Here is a 17,219-nt window from a genome sequence, read left to right on the forward strand (position 1 = left end):
GTCACCTTCTGCTGTTTAGAAGCATAAGATTTAGCTGTTTTCCATCAAATGGATAATTGGTCGAGCTTGGAAAGGTTCAGCTAGTGACGAATTAGGTAGAAATGAAAAGAGTCTACTGAAGGAGGAAGCAAATCAAGGGATGCCCTTAGGAACTAAATAATTCCAGATATGACAATAGAGATTTTTTTAAAACTTAATTCTGTATTTAAAATGCGCAGTCTAAGCACTCACTATGTGCCAGTTTATCAGGTTGGACACAGTCCATGCCCCACACAGGGTCACAGTCTTAATCCCCAACTTACAGATGAGGTAACTGAGGCACAGAGAAGTTAAGTAACTTGCCAAAGTCAAACAGCAAACAAGTGATGGAGCTGGGATTAGAGCCCAGGTCCTTCTGACTTCCAGATCCACATTCTATCCACTAAACTACACTGCTTCTCTCTGATTCCACTGCAGCTGTGATGATAATAATAATAACAATAATAGTGGTATTTGTTAAGCATTTACTATATGCCAAGCACTGCACTCAATGCTGGGATACAGAATAATCAGGTCTCACATGGGGTTCACAGTTTAAGTAGGAGAGAGAACAATGAATCTCCATTTTGAAGATGAGGGAACTGAAGCACAGAGAAGTTGACTTGCCCAAGATCACCTGAAGGAAACATTCAAGCTGAAATATCTACTCCCTCCTCTAGAAAGTGAGATACCACACTTGATATTAAAGACTATTTCCACTTTCTCCCCCGTTAGCAAGAAACCTGTCCCAGTTCCTAGGTGGGAAGAAATACTGAGATAATTGTCTTGAAGACAAAGTTCAAACCAAGGGGAATTCATCCTAATCTAAATCCCTCTCGTACAGGACATTTCCCAGTCTCCTTTGAAAACTTAATTCTGTATTTAAAATGCATGGTCTAAACCCTCAGAAGTTCCTGAATTAGCCCAGTCCCAAACAGTTTGACTCACAAGAAAGAGGGGTTTTTTTATGATATTTAAATAAAAGTTATCATTTAAAACACATGCCTCTTTTTTCAAAGCAGGTGTCACTAGGCTATTAAAGACATTAGAATTAGGTTGCCATTCAACCAATACAATCAAACATGAGCTTTCCTGTGGAATCAGTCTGTCTTTTTGAAGATGGATTGAATGGTTTAGACAGCAGTGTGGTGGTGAAGTAGAAAAAATTATCAGCTCACTAATAAATATTGCAGATTTTCATTTCCCTTCAGGCTATGCTAAACAGATATTAAAACAAAGAAAATGAATAGTGTTTACTACTGATGTGCTAAACCATTCCTGGCTCCAGGCACACAGCAATGTGCAAGGAATAGCTATTCATTCAGAATTTTTCCAGAAATATTCTCTAGTAGGGTGCCTGACATCTTGGGAGTTGCATTCCTCTCTGGATCAATTAAATTACTAAAAAATAATAATATTGTTGGTATTTGTTAAGCGCTCACTATGTGCTGAGCACTGTTCTAAGCGCTGGGGTAGATAAAGGGTAATCAGGTTGTCCCATGTGAGGCTCGCAGTCTTAATCCCCATTTTTATAAATGAGGTAGCTGAGGCACCGAGGAGTTAAGGGACTTGCTCAAAGTCACAGCGTTGACAGGTGGCAAAGCCGGGATTAGAACCCATGAGCTCTGACTCCTAAATCCGTGCTCTTTCCACTGAGCCATGCTGCTTCTATGGTACCCTAGAGCTTTAAAGAGTTAATGTATCCCCCTAAATGTCTAATGTACTACTTGAGCATTACGTATATCCTAGGAAACCAACTGTTTAGCCCAGAACCAGATTCTGACCTCTTTAATCATTTCTGAACTTCTGAACTGAGATGTCCCCGGAGAGCTCCCAAAGTCAGCTCTCCAGGGTTAATTAGTGTTGGCCCCCTAAAATAAAAGATACTTAAAATTACCTATGCATCTTCCTGTTTTCAGTGGATCCAGGACATTCTGAGAATTGACAGCACAAACTCAAGCAGTTCCCTAATACATCAGAATCTTGAATCTGGTTTTCTTTCAAACTCAGCTAAAAATAGGAGAAGGCTTGATGGGGTAGAGAATTTACATCACTTCTTACTCTGGCAAAAGCTGGAACAATGGAAACCAATTAAAAAGCATGTGGTAAATTGCTGCTTCACTGCACTAAATGGTACTCAAATGGTGTGAACGAGTGAATGTAGCATTCAAAAGCAATTTTCGATCAGATGGTAGTTTGCACCTTAAGAGTAGCTGGAGTGATAGCTATAAGTCCGTTTGAGCTTCCTGAAGAGAGGAGCTATGTAACTACAAAAAAAAAAAAAAAGAAAAAAAAATTAAGCAGCAGCATGGCCTAGAGGAAAAGTGCACAGGCCTGGAAGTTAGAGTACCTGGGTTGTAATTCTAGCTCCACCATTTGTCTGCTCTGTGACCTTGGGAAAGTCACTTAATTCCCATGAGGTAATTGAGGAACAGAGAAATTAAGACTGTGACCCCCTTGTGGGACAGAGAGTGTGTCGAACCTGATTACCTTATATTTATCACCTACTTAGAACAGTGCCTGGGACATAGTAAGCATTATTACTGTTGCACTGTACTCCCCGAAGCAGTTAGCATAGTAAACACTCAATAAACACAAATGAATGAATTTAACCGATACCTTAAAAAAATGTTATCAATGTCATGGATTAATCAGGCTATATCAAGGCACATCATTCACAGGAAATAAATGAAGTACATCAATGGAATAATTAACTATAAATTGGGCATTCTACAAGCAACCGTAACATTTTCAGTCCACTGAAGGCCCAGTGAGTCGATTAGACTGTAAGCCCGTCAAACGGCAGGGACTGTCTCTATCTGTTGCCGACTTGTTCATCCCAAGCGCTTAGTACAGTGCTCTGCACATAGTAAGCGCTCAATAAATACTATTGAATGAATGAATGAAATGCTGCCTATACTGAATTTATGGGTAATTCATGCATATATATAAACTCATATTACATATAGATACCAGTTCTTCATTTTAGATGTCACAGTGACATTGAGAAAGCTGCGGAGAGAGGCTGGAGAGAATTATACAGTCAACCATTTAATCTGCCTCATGTGATCATAAACACAGTTTCTCATGCAGTGTTAGCTTCAGGCTGGGTCTGACACTCTTTTCAAGACTTCATTTTGGAATCCCTGGCTTCCCAAAACATCTCTTCAAGAAAAGTTTCTCCTTTCCTGACTTCTGCAAAGCAAGCTGATTTCAGTAATTTTAATGAAAAAGCCATCTACAAATAACATCTTTACCTAGAAAATATAATGATTCTTTGAGATTACATCTCTGAAATAATCAATTAATGGTATTTATCAAGCACTTAACCATGTGCTGAATGATGAACTAAGCACTTGGGTATGATGCCACAGAGTTGGTAGACATGTTCCTTTCCCAAAGCGAGCTTACAGTCCAGAAGGGGAGACAGGCCCCAACATTAATAAATTATGAGGGGCTGAGGGTGGTGTGAATATCAAGTGCTCAAAGGGTACATTTCCAAGTGTATAGGTGACAGAGGGAGCTGGGGTAAAGTCACCATCAAAAACATTCATTAAGAACTTACCTGTGTAGGCCTACTGCAATGCTATACAAGTGAATTCATCAGACCGAGCCCTTATTCTTAGGGATTTGGTAATCTAAAATTGGTCACTTCTTTCCCTCAGGATCATTCCTCAGGATACAAAATGGCCACCTAGGCAAAGGAAAAAATTGCAACACCCCCTTCCCAGCCTAATTTTACTGATGACTTTAGTACTTTACATCCTAGCTAAATGTATACAGCTGTCCCATGTACCCAAAGAATTTGCCGCTGATGGTAATATTCACCTAGTGGTGCATGTGACTGAAAAGGTCAGCGTATCCCTGGCTACAGTGAATACACACAAAAGCTGTCCCTTGTGTTGTCAAGTTTAATATTTGCTGTACTTAGTACTGGCACTTTTGCCTCCTCATCTTATGATCCTTAAGAAGCGTGAGTTTCTAGTCCCAACAAAGGAATCCTGGATTCACTTCATATTTCAGACTAGTTTTGTGCACATTACATTTATTGTACTATATTATCCTACCAGATATTGGGTCAAAGAACTAGTCCATAGGTGAATGGCGCATGATTTGGGAGGGAGGAATGGGAAATGTGATCAGGCATATTAGTTTGAGAGATCTTTTGCAAAGACTTAAAAATTCAATTAAGACCACTCTGTCATGCAGCAAGTGGGGGCAGACTGGCTTTCTTGAAGAAAAGCATTAGGAAGACTACAAAACACAGAGCAAAACAGACCCAGCCACAGGTTCTGTAGATAGAAACTGCAGCTTTAAACTATAGGACAGTTTCTGCCAGAACTCATAGCAGTTACTGCTCCCACACTCACGTGAATATTTAGCATTGCCACTCAAGTCACATTTATAATAATAATAATAACTGTGGTATTTAAGTGCTTACTATCTGCCAGACACACTATTAAGTGCTGGGGTGGATAGGAGCAAATTGGGTTGGACAGTTCCTGTCCCCATTGGACTCAGTCTTAATCTCATTTTACAGATGAGGTAACTGAAGCACAGAGAAGTAAAGTGACTTGTCCAAGATCACACAGCAGACATGGCAAAGCAAGGATTAGAACCTATGACCTTCTGATTCACAGGCCTGTGCTCTATCCACTATGCCGAAGGGATGGCAATTATATATTCTGGGTTAATTGGCTTATTAGCTGACATAATTTTTTCCCACCTTTCTCTCCCTTTCCTTTTTCAGGGTACTCTGTGCTAATGCCTATACCCATCTTTTGCATTAGAGGAGTACAGCTCTGATCCAGCATACTGTCCCTGCAGAGGCTTTATTTGCCAAACAACTTCAGTCATTCAGCACTGCTATTACTGTCTACATCAGCCCCATCGAAAGACAAATCATTTTATCTGTGAGACGAGTTGGGAGTCTGAACAGTTTTCTTGTTTATTGTGGGTGCCTTTCTTAATCTAAAAAGAGAAGAGTGAAAAGAAAAGCTAAACCCAGGTAAATCAAGCAAGAACTCTAGTTGGCTTCCAGGGACTCATTGTGAGCAAGTAGTGTGTCTGTTTATTGTTATACTGTAGTCTCCCAAGTGCTTAGTACAATGCTCTGGACACAGTAACCATTCAATAAATATGACTGAAGGAATGAATGAAATCCCATTTATTTTTGTTTCTTATCTGACTTCTCTCTGGCTTGAACTCAAAGTTCACTGAGATTTGGCTCCAATTTTTTAACTGTAGTTGTTAAGTGTTTTCTATGCATCGAGCACTGAACTGAGAGCTGGCATAGACACAAGTCAATCGGGTCAGAGACAGTCACTGTCCTACAGGGGACTCACAGGATAAGTAGGAGAGAAACCAGGTATTCAATCAATCAATGGTATTAATTGAGCACTTATTCTGTGCAGAGCTCTGTAAGAAGCACTTGGGAGAGTACAGTATAACAGAATTAGCAGAATTTACAGGCTAGAGTGAGGGAATATTGAATCCTCGTTGTGCAGTTGAGGAAACAGAGAGAGAGAAATTAAGTGAATTGACTTAGTGACTTATAGTCTCTCTAGACTATAAGGTTTCTCTGTGGGCAGGGAATGTGTCTACCAACTATGTTATACTGTACTCTCCCAAGCACTTAGTACTGTGTTCTTCACACAGTAAGCTTTCAGTAAATATGATTGATTGATTGCTCAAGGTCACGCAGCAGGCAAGTGATGGAGTGAGATTAGAACCCAGTTCTCTCCTGGACCCCCTCCAATCTGGCTTCCGTCCCCTCCACTCTACCGAGACTGCTCTCTCTAAGGTCACCCACGACCTCCTTCTTGCAAAATCCAATGGCTCCTACTCTATCCTAATCCTCCTCGACCTCTAAGCTGCCTTTGACACTGTAGACCATCCCCTTCTCCACACCTTATCTCACTTTGGCTTCACGGACTCTGTCCTCTCCTGGTTCTCCTCTTATCTTTCTGGCCCTTCATTCTCGGCCTCCTTTGCAGGCTCCTCCTCCCCCTCCCATCCTCTAACTGTAGGGGTTTCTCAAGGGTCAGTTCTTGGCCCTCTTCTGTTCTCCATTTACACTCACTCCCTTGGTGAACTCATTTGCTCCCACGGCTTCAACTATCATCTCTATGCAAATGACACACACATCTACATCTACATCCCTGTTCTCTCCCCCTCCCTTCAGACTCGTATCTCCTCCTGCCTCCAGGATGTCTCCAGCTGGATGTCTGCCCGCCACCTAAAACTCATCATGTCCAAAACTGAGCTCCTCATCTTTTCTCCCAAGCCCTGTCCTCTTCCTGACTTCCCTATCACTGTGGATGGTATAACCATCCTTCTCGTCTCTCAAACCCACAACCTTGGTGTCATCCTTGACTCAGCTCTTTCATTCACCCCACACATCCAATCTGTCACCAAGGCCTGCCGGTCTCACCTTCATATCGCCAAGATCCGCCCTTTCCTCTCCATCCAAACGACTATCTTAATGGTACAAGCTCTCATAATATCCTGGCTGGATTATTGTGTCAGCCTCTGATTTCCCTTCCTCCTGTCTCTCCCAACTCCAGTCTATTCTTCATTCTGCTGCCTGGCTCATCTTCCTGCAGAATGCTCTGGGCATGTCGCTCCCCTCCTTAAAAACCTCCACTGGTTGCCTATCAACCTCTGCACGAAACAAAAACTTCTCACTCTAGGCTTCAGGGCTCTCCATCACCTTGCCCCTTCCTACCTATCCTCCCTTCTCTCTTTCTACTGCCCACCCCGCATGCTCCACTCCTCTGCCACTCACCTCCTCACCGTCCCCCATTCTCACCTATCCCACCATCAACCCCTGGCCCACGTCCTCCCGCTGTCCTAGTATGCCCTCCCTCCTCACCTCTGCCATACTCTCTTCCCCTCTTCAAAGCCCTACTGAGAGCTCACCTCCTCCAAGAGACCTTCCCAGACTGAGCTTCCCCTTTTCCCTCTGCTCCCTCTGCTGCCTTGCTGCCCCCCTCCCCACTTCCCCTCAGCTAAGCCTCCTTTCCCTCTGCTCCTCCTGCTCTCCCTTCCCCTCCCCTCTGCATTGTGCTCATTTGCATATATTTTTATTACCCTATTTATTTTGTTAATGAGGTGCACATCCTCTTGATTCTATTTATTACTACTGTTTTTGTCTGTCTCCCTCGACTAGACTGTAAGCCCGTCAGTGGTCAGGGATTGTCTCTATCTGTTGCCGAACTGTAATAATAATAATAATAATAATGTTGGTATTTGTTAAGCGCTTACTATGTGCCGAGCACTGTTCTAAGCGCTGGGGTAGACACAGGGGAATCAGGTTGTCCCACGTGGGGCTCACAGTCTTAATCCCCATTTTACAGATGAGGGAACTGAGGCACAGAGAAGTTAAGTGACTTGCCCACAGTCACACAGCTGACAAGTGGCAGAGCTGGGATTCGAACTCATGAGCCCTGACTCCAAAGCCCGTGCTCTTTCCACTGAGCCACGCTGCTTCTCAGCTCAACTGTACATTCCAAGCACTTAGTACAGTGCTCTGCACATAGTAAGCGCTCAATAAATACTATTGAATGAATGAACCCAGGCCTTCTGGATCCTAGGCCACCATGCTTCCCAAATAGTACATTTAAGTCAAGAGAATTCATAAATACTGAATTTGAACATCTAAATGATTAGCGCATCAGTTCCAACTTTCCAGCAAGACATCTACATGCAACTTCACCCCAAAGTGGTATTTAGCCTCATCCAGTTTTGCTTCCTTTCAGCCAACCCCCACACTTTTGAAAATCTAAACAAATTATGTCCATTTTCTTCCATTTATTCAAATGCATTTTGATGATTGAGAAGAATTAAATTTCTCTTTAACTCTACTTGGGCCAGTACTGCCACACACTATCAACAAAACAGTAGCAATTTTGAGCTCCTACTGTGGGGAGAAGACTATGCTAAGAAGAATGAAATGGAGTTAGTGGACAGAATTATTGTACTTGAAGGTTTACCATCTAACAGGGAAGACAGAAAAATGATTTACTGGTGGGACAAAGAAAGTGTTATATGGATATGGCTGAGAGCTTAAGTAATACAAAAGTGAACATATAGCCAAGTGCAAATCTAAGTAATAGAGCATGTAAAATATATGCAGAAATGGAGAAGCAATGAGGCCTACTGCATAGAGACAGGCCTGAGAAGCAGCGTGGCTCAGTGGAAAGAGCACGGGCTTTGGAGTCAGAGGTCATGGGTTCAAATCCCGGCTCTGCCACTCGTCAGTGTGTGACTGTGGGCAAGTCACTTAACTTCTCGGTGCCTCAGTTACCTCATCTGTAAAATGGGGATGAAAACTGCGAGCCCCACGTGGGACAACCTGATTCCCCTGTGTCTACCCCAGCGCTTAGAACAGTGCTCGGCACATAGTAAGCGCTTCACAGATACCAACATTATAGAAGGTCATGGGTTCTAATTCCGGCTCTGCCACTTTTCTGCTGTGTGACCTTGGGCAAGTCATTTCACTTCCCTCTGTGCTTCAGTTAACTCATCTGTAAAGTGGGGATTAAGACTACGAGCCCCATGTGGGACAAGGACTGCATCCAACTAGACTCTCTGGTACTTACCCCACTGGTTAGTACAATGCCTGGCACATAGTGCATAATAAACACCAGTAAAACAATACTACAAGTGCTTGTGAGTGACCAAGTGCATAACTGGTGCAAAAGGGCTGAGGTAATGGTGAGGGGGATATAATCTGAGGAGAAGAAAAAATTAATCATAGAAAGTCTCCCAGAAGAGTTAAGATTTCAGAAGGGCTTTGAAGATGGTAGGTGCCATGATAGTTTAATATGAAAAAAGATAGCATTCCATGTTAGAAGGGAGGACATGAGCTAAGTCTTGGAGGCAAAAGAAATGTGGCAGAGTGAGTAGGTGAGTAGGCTCCTCTTCAAGTTCTCATAATATCCCAACTGGATTATTGTGTAAGCCTCCTCTCTGATCTCCCTTCCTCCTGTCTCTCCCCACTCCAGTCTATTCTTCATTTTGCTGCCCAGATCATCTTCCTACAGAAACGCTCTGGGCATGTCACTACCCTCCTCAAAAACCTCCAGTGGTTGCCCATCAACCTTCACATGAAACAAAAACTCCTCACTCTTGGCTTCAAAGCTCTCCATCACCTAGCTCCCTTCCTACCTCACCTCCCATGTCTCCTTCTACACTCTGCTCCTCTGCTGTTCACCTCCTCATGCTCCCCCGTTCGCACCTGTCCCGGAGTCAACCCCAGCTCACGTCCTACCGCTATCCTGGAATGCCCCCCCTCCTCACATCCACCAAACTCTCTTCTCCTCTTCAAAGTCCTACTGAGAGCTCACCTCCTCCAGGAGGCCTTCCCAGACTTAGCCTCTCTTTGCTCTCTGCTCCTCCCCTCCCCATTCCCCCCTCTCCCACCCTCTGCTCTTCCCCCTTCTCCTCCCCTCAGCACTGTGCATATTGGTATATATTATTTATTACTCTATTTTGTTAATGATGTATATATCTCTATGATTCTACTTATCTTGATGATGTCTGTGCCAGACTGCTTATTTCATTTTGTTCTGTTTTCCTTTGCTGTCTGTCTCCCCCGTTTAGACTGTGAGCCCGATATTGAGCAGGGATTGTTTCTGTTGCCGAATTGTAGTTTCCAAGCTCTTAGTATAGTGCTCTTCACATAGTAAGTGCTCAATAAATATGATTGAATGAATGAATGAAAAGAGAGTGAAGTGGGTTACAGTGGAAAAAGGAGTAGATTGGTGGAAGGAAGAGAACTGAAGGGTCAGAAGTGTCTGCTCGATATGGAGAGAAATGGATAACTACCGATGATTTCTCTAGCCAAAATAACACATTTAAATGTGAAAACTCAGACTCTTGTTTTGTCCCTCCCAGGTCACTCTGCTCCCTATCTGCTTCATTCTCATCTCTCTTACCACCCACCTCATTCTCTCACTCTAGCCAGAAACTCCCTTCTCTTAACTTCCATCAGACCAGTGTTCTCCCTATCTTCATGGCCCTTCTAAAAATCACATCTCTAGTAGTCTCTCATTTTACCAATCTTTTCCACCCTTACTGTCTCTTCACCATTTCCACTTTGCCCAAGGACTTGGGTGCTCACTCCACTCTCTCTAATATAGCGTGAATGCACAGATATTTTTACTCTATTGCTTTCCACTCCCTCCCCATGCAATTTATTTTAATGTCTGTCTCCCTCACTGGATTGTAAGCTTCTCGAGGGCAGGGATCATGTCAGCATGTCTACAAACTCTAGGAAAGTCTCCCAAGCACTTAGTATAGTACACTGTACAGAGTAAGTGCTGAATAAATATTATTGATTGATATTAAGTGCTAAGTATAATAATAATTATTATATTTGTTAAGCATTTATTCTGTGCCAAGCACTGTACTAAGCACTGGGTTGGTTATAAGCAAATCAGGTTGGACACAGTCCCTGATCCACATGTGGCTCACAGTCTTAATCCTTATTTTACACTGAGGCACAGAGAAGTAAAGTGAATTGGCCAAGGCCACACAGCATACAAATGGATGAGCAAGGAATAGGACCCATGACCTTCCTACTCTCAGGCCTGTCCTCTATCCACTGTGCCATGCACTGTGCAGATAAAAAATAATAAAGTCAGACACAGTCCTGTCCCACAAGAATCTCCCAGTCCAAAAGCTGGAAAGAGAAATCATGCATCCCCATTTTACAGATGTGGATATTCTGAGGCACAGAGACATGAAGTGCCCTACATGGGTCACCCAGCAGGTGAAACGGGAGGGCCAGGGCTAAAACTCAGATTTCTTAAATCCCAATCCATGCTCTTTCCACTATGCCATGCTGCTTCTCTATGTGATGAAGTAGCCAAAAGAGCAAGGGATCTGAGAAGAAACTAGCAATCTGGGAATGCCTGACACCCAAGTAAGGATATTTCCTCTGTAGAGAATGTTGTCATGGTTCAGTTGTCTGTGTGTGCAGAACCCACAACAACAGGCTTTGACTAGGATAGATGCTATCAATCAGTGGTATATACTGAACACTTACCATGTGCAGAGCACTAGACTAAGCATTTGGGAAAGTACAGTAGAGTTAGTAAACATGTTCCCTGCCCACAAAGAGATGTTACTAAATTGCATGCTGCTTCAGAGTAAGGACAGTCTTCCCTCTGTCCTATTCTCTCTACTCCCACCCACAAAGAGTTGGCAAGTGCCCGACATTCTCCAAGAAAGCAGTGTGGCCTAGTGGAAAGAGAATGGGCCTGGGAGTCAGGAGATCTGGGTTCTAATCTTAATTCTGACTGAACTGCTGTGTAACCATGGACAAGTCACTTAACCTCTCTGTGCCTCGTTAGCTCATCTGCAAATTGGAGACTCAATACCTGCTCTCCCTCCTACTTAGACTATGAGCCCCCTTTTGGGACCTGATTATCTTTTATCTTACCCTAGTGCTTCCCCTCTCAGGATTGCACCTGCAGAACTCCCAGTACTCTACCAGTCTCAGCTACAGGAGGGAGAGTCAAGCAGAAGCATACCCATTCCATTCTTAGTTTGGGCAGTGGTGAGCAAGTGGAAGGCAATTTGCCACAAGTAATAATAATAATAATGTTGGTATTTGTTAAGCGCTTACTATGTGCCGAGCACTGTTCTAAGCGCTGGGGTAGACATAGGGGAATCAGGTTGTCCCACGTGGGGCTCACAGTCTTAATCCCCATTTTACAGATGAGGGAACTGAGGCACAGAGAAGTTAAGTGACTTGCCCACAGTCACACAGCCGACAAGTGGCAGAGCTGGGATTCGAACTCATGAGCCCTGACTCCAAAGCCCGTGCTCTTTCCACTGCGCCACGCTGTTTCTCTACCTGCTTCTCAAAACTCACCTGTGCTGGGCAGCAGTGGCACGGGAGAGAGTCGAGGGTGGAGACTCAAGTTGACTGTGCAGCAGAAAGCAGTGGTAAACCACCTCATATTTTTACCAAGAAAACTCTATGGATACACTACCAGGACTATTACAGGTGGAGGTGGGACATTCTGAGAGAAAGATGTGACCAGGGAGGCGATGTGGGTCAGGAATGACTCAACAGCATAAGGCTAAGACAAGAGCCCAGTGCTTATCTTGTGCTTGGCACATATTAAGTACGTGACAAGTATCACAGCACAGAAACAGCATTGTGTAGTGGATAGTGCATGGGCCTGGGAGTTAGAAAGTCATGGGTTCTCGTGGGTTCTAATCCCGCCTCCACTACTTGTCTGTGTGACCTTGGGCAAGTCATTTCACTTTTCTGTGCCTCTGTTACCTTATCTGTAAAATGGGGATTGAGTCTGTGAGCCCCACCTGAGACAAGGACTGTGTCTAACCTGATTTGCTTATATCTACCCCAGCACTTATGACGGTGCCAGGTACATTATAAGCACCTAACAAAAACTATAATTATTATTATTAGTTATTACCTAGGGTTAATAAATATTGATAAAAATGGAATTTGTACAAGAAAGAGTTCAAGTTCTAATTGGATTGTAAACTCCTTGAGGGCAGGAGTGTATATTTGACTTCCAGTGAATGTTCCTATGCAGCTCATACAGTGTTCTGCACACAGTGGGAGCCCAATAAATGACTTTCCATCCTTCTCATCAATTTTTTGAACATCTATCTCCTATATACTTAAATGATTTTGTCCTGGCTGCTCCCTCATACAGCCAAAGCACCATTCCAATTGGTCACATCTATGCCACCTGAGCTCTCCTTCAAAATGTTAGTAGAAGAATATACCTCTCATCATCTGCACATATCTGCCTTTAAGATCTCATCCCCATAATACCCAAGGCTCAGTGAGAACTACACCAGCAACAGCAAATAATCATGCTATTCCTTCTCTAACCACATGGATTGTCCAGTATCAAGTATTGATGTGTAATCCTGAGAAGCAGCATGGCCTAATAGAAACAGCACAGGCCTGGGAGTGAGAGGACCGGGGTTCTAATCCCAACTACATCACATGTTTGTTGTGTGACCTTGGGCAATTCACTTAAATTCTCTGTGCCTCAGTTCCCTCAACTGTAAAACAGGGATTCAATCTTACTCTCTCCCCCATAGACTGTGAACCCCACGTGGGACAGGAACTGTGTCCAATCTGATTAACATGTATCTATTCCAGCACATAGAACAGTGCAAGACATATAATAAAAGGTTAACAAATACATAATAAAAATATAATATGAATAATCCACTGACAATAATAATAGTATTTGTTAAGCATTTATTATGGTCTAGGAACTCTATTAAGCAGTGGGGTGAATACAAGCAAATCGGGTTGGACACAGTCACTGTCCTCCATGGGACTCACAGTCTCAATCCCCATTTTACAGATGAGGTAACTGATGCACAGAGAAGTGAAATGACTTGCCCTAGGTCACACTGAAAGCAAGTGGAGGAGCTGGGATTAGAACCCACGACCTTCTGACTCCCATGCCTATGCTCTGTTCACTATGCCATGAAGCTTCTCACTATTGGATCATTGCCTTATAATTAAAGCTAAGGGATGTCTACAGAACACAACCCAGTGACTCATACAAATCTATGGCCTCTTCTATTGTGTTCTGGAGATCAGAAATTGGGATCTGATTTTGAACTCTAAAGAATGTTGTCCTCCCAGTGACACGGATCTTAGTTTTATTTTGTTTACTTTGCACTTTCAGTCTTTAGTTGTCTTCCCACAAAATAAATGCCCAGGGCTAAATTGGACAGTACCAAAGCTGGGAAGCCATCCAGATTCATTCTGGAGGAAAAGGAGGCACCATGCCCATAGCAAGCATGGCCTGCCACAGAACTGTGAGGAAGCACTAAATTTGCATTGTAAGTCCTTTTTGCAGTGGCAGGCAAGTCAAGAAGGAAGGAAAAATTTTGCGTAAGAGCTTGGTCCAACATGTAGTACCACTCATCATTCAGTAATGATTCACCTTGAGCTAATTGTCCTTTACTCCTGCAAAGTTAAATCAAATGCATTTTGGTAGTGCAGGTCACTCTAAGAGAATAGAGACAGACTCCTGCTGGGAGTCAGAAAGACCTGGGTTCTAATTCCAGCTCTGCCACTTGTCTGCTGGGTGACCTTGGGAAAGTCACTTCACTTCCCTGGGCCTCACTTACCTCATCTGTAAATAAGGATAAAGACTGTGAGCCCCATATAGGACAGGGCCTGTGTCCAACCTGAAAAGCATGTATCTACCCCGGGGCTTAGAACACTGCTAGACATATAGTAAATGCTTAGCAAATATCAACATCATCATTACTTAATTGTGGCCACTTGTTCATGAACTCATTTCTTGCTGTTGGTGTCACTGGAAGAATTGGCTCAGTCCATTTGCTCATCAAAATCTTATCCCCATATAGCATTCTCTTAATGGTGACATAAAATTCAGTGTGTCCTCTTAACGGGACAAAGACTTCATGAAGGAAAAGAAATGCTTATTTGAAAAAAAAAATCAGAAGCCATGCTTCTTAATGAAGTAAATGTGTGCAGCCTCATTTTCATTGCAATCCTGGGGGATTTGCCAAGGAGATTTTGATTGCATTAGCTCCTCTGGAAAAGCTCAGAGCACATCACGCTTATTTATTCTGATTTTTGGTCCTCAAACATGGCTCTTGATTCGCTAGAAGGCTGCCTGATTGACACCTGAGGTCTAAGTCTTGAAGGTAGGGGAAGGTCTGATGCTATTCAAAGCTTTCTAGAATAGGACAGTAGTTAAAAGAGAGAATATTAAATTTCTGTAAAAGGAAGGAGTGTTGAACACAAGAAATGACATAACTGCCTTTTATGTTTTTAATTTCTATGGATTTATAAGTTAGAAGTAATAGAGCCAAGCAGTAGTGGGCGCTTACCAGGTGGGAAGGAAACAGAGGAAGAATAAGAAAGAACTGGGTTGGGAGGAAATCCAGAAATGCACTTGGATACGGAGACAGAGGAGCTGGGATCAAGGTCCTTAAAAGGCCTCTGAAGCATTACTAATAATATGTGGAAGCATTTTCTTTTTCTGCCCAAATCCATTACCACAGTCACAGGGCTGCCCAAACACCATTGTTTCCATGGAGACATATTGTCCCAAACTATCCCTGTCCCATGCAGCCTCAGTCACAGCTGCAAATGGAGAGAGATAAAAAATGATATTGTTAAAAAAGCAAGGTTCTTGAGCCTACAAACCAAATTTGGTGGAAAAAATATTTTCCACCAATCAATATAGAGCCAAAGTTCAGAATACAAAAATGAAAGCTTTTGTTGCCTTTTAAAACTGTGTGTGTTCTGCCTCCCCCAATTAAGATTATCAGCATGGCCTAGAGGAAAGAGCACAGGTCTGGGAGTCAGAAGACCTGGGTTCTAATCCCTCCTCTGCCACTTGTCTTCTGTGTTACCTTTGGCAAGTCATTTAAACTTCTCTGTGCCTCAGTTCCTTCATCTACATAATGGAGATTCAATACCTGTTCCCCTTCCTGCTTAGACTGTGAGCACCATGTAAGACTCGACGGTCTTGTGTCTACCCCAGTGCTTAGTATAGTGCTTGGCACATAGTAAGTGCCTAACAAATACTATTATTGTTATTACTACTAGAGAAGCAGCGTGGCTCAGTGGAAAGAGCACGGGCTTTGGAGTCAGGGGTCATGAGTTTAAATCCCAGCTCTGCCACTTGACAGCTGTGTGACTGTGGGCAAGTCACTTAACTTCTCTGTGCCTCAGTTAACTCATCTGTAAAATGGGGATTAAGACTGTGAGCCCCACATGGGACAACCTGATTCTCCTATGTCTACCCCAGCGCTTAGAACAGTGCTCTGCACATAGTAAGCGCTTAACAAATACCAACATTATTATTATTATAAAATGGAGGGGGGGCGGGGAAACAACATGGAGATATTAAACAGCTTTGGACTTGCAGGCATGGCTTCTTTGAAAAAAAGGGTTGGGTACAAAACATTTGTGTCAAATTATGGGTTTAAGAAATCACCTCAGATTGCTTGTGGTTACTTCCGAATTATGTTGCAAACTGCCTGCTTGGAAATCCTCAAGAAAACTGTAAAGCACCCATTTAAGGAAATTATTCTTCTAAAAACAAGACTAAAAAGCAGATGGAGAGAGAAAAAACTTTAAAATGTGAAAATTTGCAGAGCCACATCCTAAGTCTACATATGCAATGGTATCACAGCGTGGCTCAGTGGAAAGAGCACAGGCTTGGGAATCAGAGGTCATGGATTCAAATCCCTGCTCTGCCACTTGTCAGCTATGTGACTGGGCAAGTCACTTAACTTCTCTGTGCTTCAGTTACCTTTTCTGTAAAATGGGGATTAAGACGGTGAGCCTCACGTAGGACAACCTGATAGCCCTGTATCTACCCCAGTGCTTAGAACAGTGCTCTGCACATACTAAGAGCTTAACAACTACCAACATTATTATTATTATTATTATTATCTGGCAGTCCAGGTCCATGCAATGAAAATTTAAGATAGGGTTAATAACAAGTAAAACTTCAGGGTTGGATCAATTTTGTTAAAAATTTTTAAACTCTCAGATATTTCAGAAAGGTGAGTTTTAGCTACAGTAGAAATGGAGGAAAACAGAAAAAAGGACCAATATTTAATTGAAAGAGACTTTTCAGAATATGCATATATATTTTAAAGTTTCCTACCTTTTTCAGTTAAATCACCTTTGCTGCTTTCAGGATAGGCCACTGTTGAAGAGAGTTAATGTGCTGACTTCAAAGAGTCCCTCTCACATTCCCAATCATCTTGAAATGTCAGCAGGCAGCCCTGTTTTAAAAGAGGTGAATCACCCAGCTGTATCTGGTCATAGAACTGAAATCAGGAGTGAGGAGCCTTTTTGCAAATTGAATGTAGTGATCTCAGAGTGAGATTCCAGAAAGCATGATTGTCCAGAGATGGAAAGGCTGCCCCAATTACAATTATTTGGGAAGCGAAGGAGAGTAGCAGCACATGAATGCAAGGATTTCCCAATCCCAGACTAGATCTTCAGAAGCAAAGTAAAGGAACTGAGGCAATTATCAATATAATCAAGGCCCCCCCCAAATTCTTTATGGTGTAAACGCATTGTGGGCAAGAATAACATGTCTACCAACTCTGTTATATTGTACTCTCCCAAGCTCTTAGTACATTGCTCTGCACACAGTAAGTGCTCTCTGCCTCCCTCAGGCAGGGGA

The 17,219-nt window shown here is 42.9% G+C and overlaps 1 long non-coding RNA gene across 1 annotated transcript in view; it reads right to left on the reverse strand.

Moving 5' to 3' along the window:
- The window catches only part of LOC114805837, a 31,038-nt gene extending 14,251 nt beyond the window's left edge, over positions 1-16,787 (reverse strand). The window contains exon 1 of the long non-coding RNA XR_003753877.2: positions 16,692-16,787. This is a non-coding gene — a long non-coding RNA (uncharacterized LOC114805837). The remainder of the gene's footprint in view (positions 1-16,691) is intronic.
- Positions 16,788-17,219: the final 432 nt, after the last annotated feature.

The sequence above is a fragment of the Ornithorhynchus anatinus genome, chromosome 2 (assembly GCF_004115215.2).
Source record: "Ornithorhynchus anatinus isolate Pmale09 chromosome 2, mOrnAna1.pri.v4, whole genome shotgun sequence".
Lineage (NCBI taxonomy): Eukaryota > Metazoa > Chordata > Mammalia > Monotremata > Ornithorhynchidae > Ornithorhynchus > Ornithorhynchus anatinus.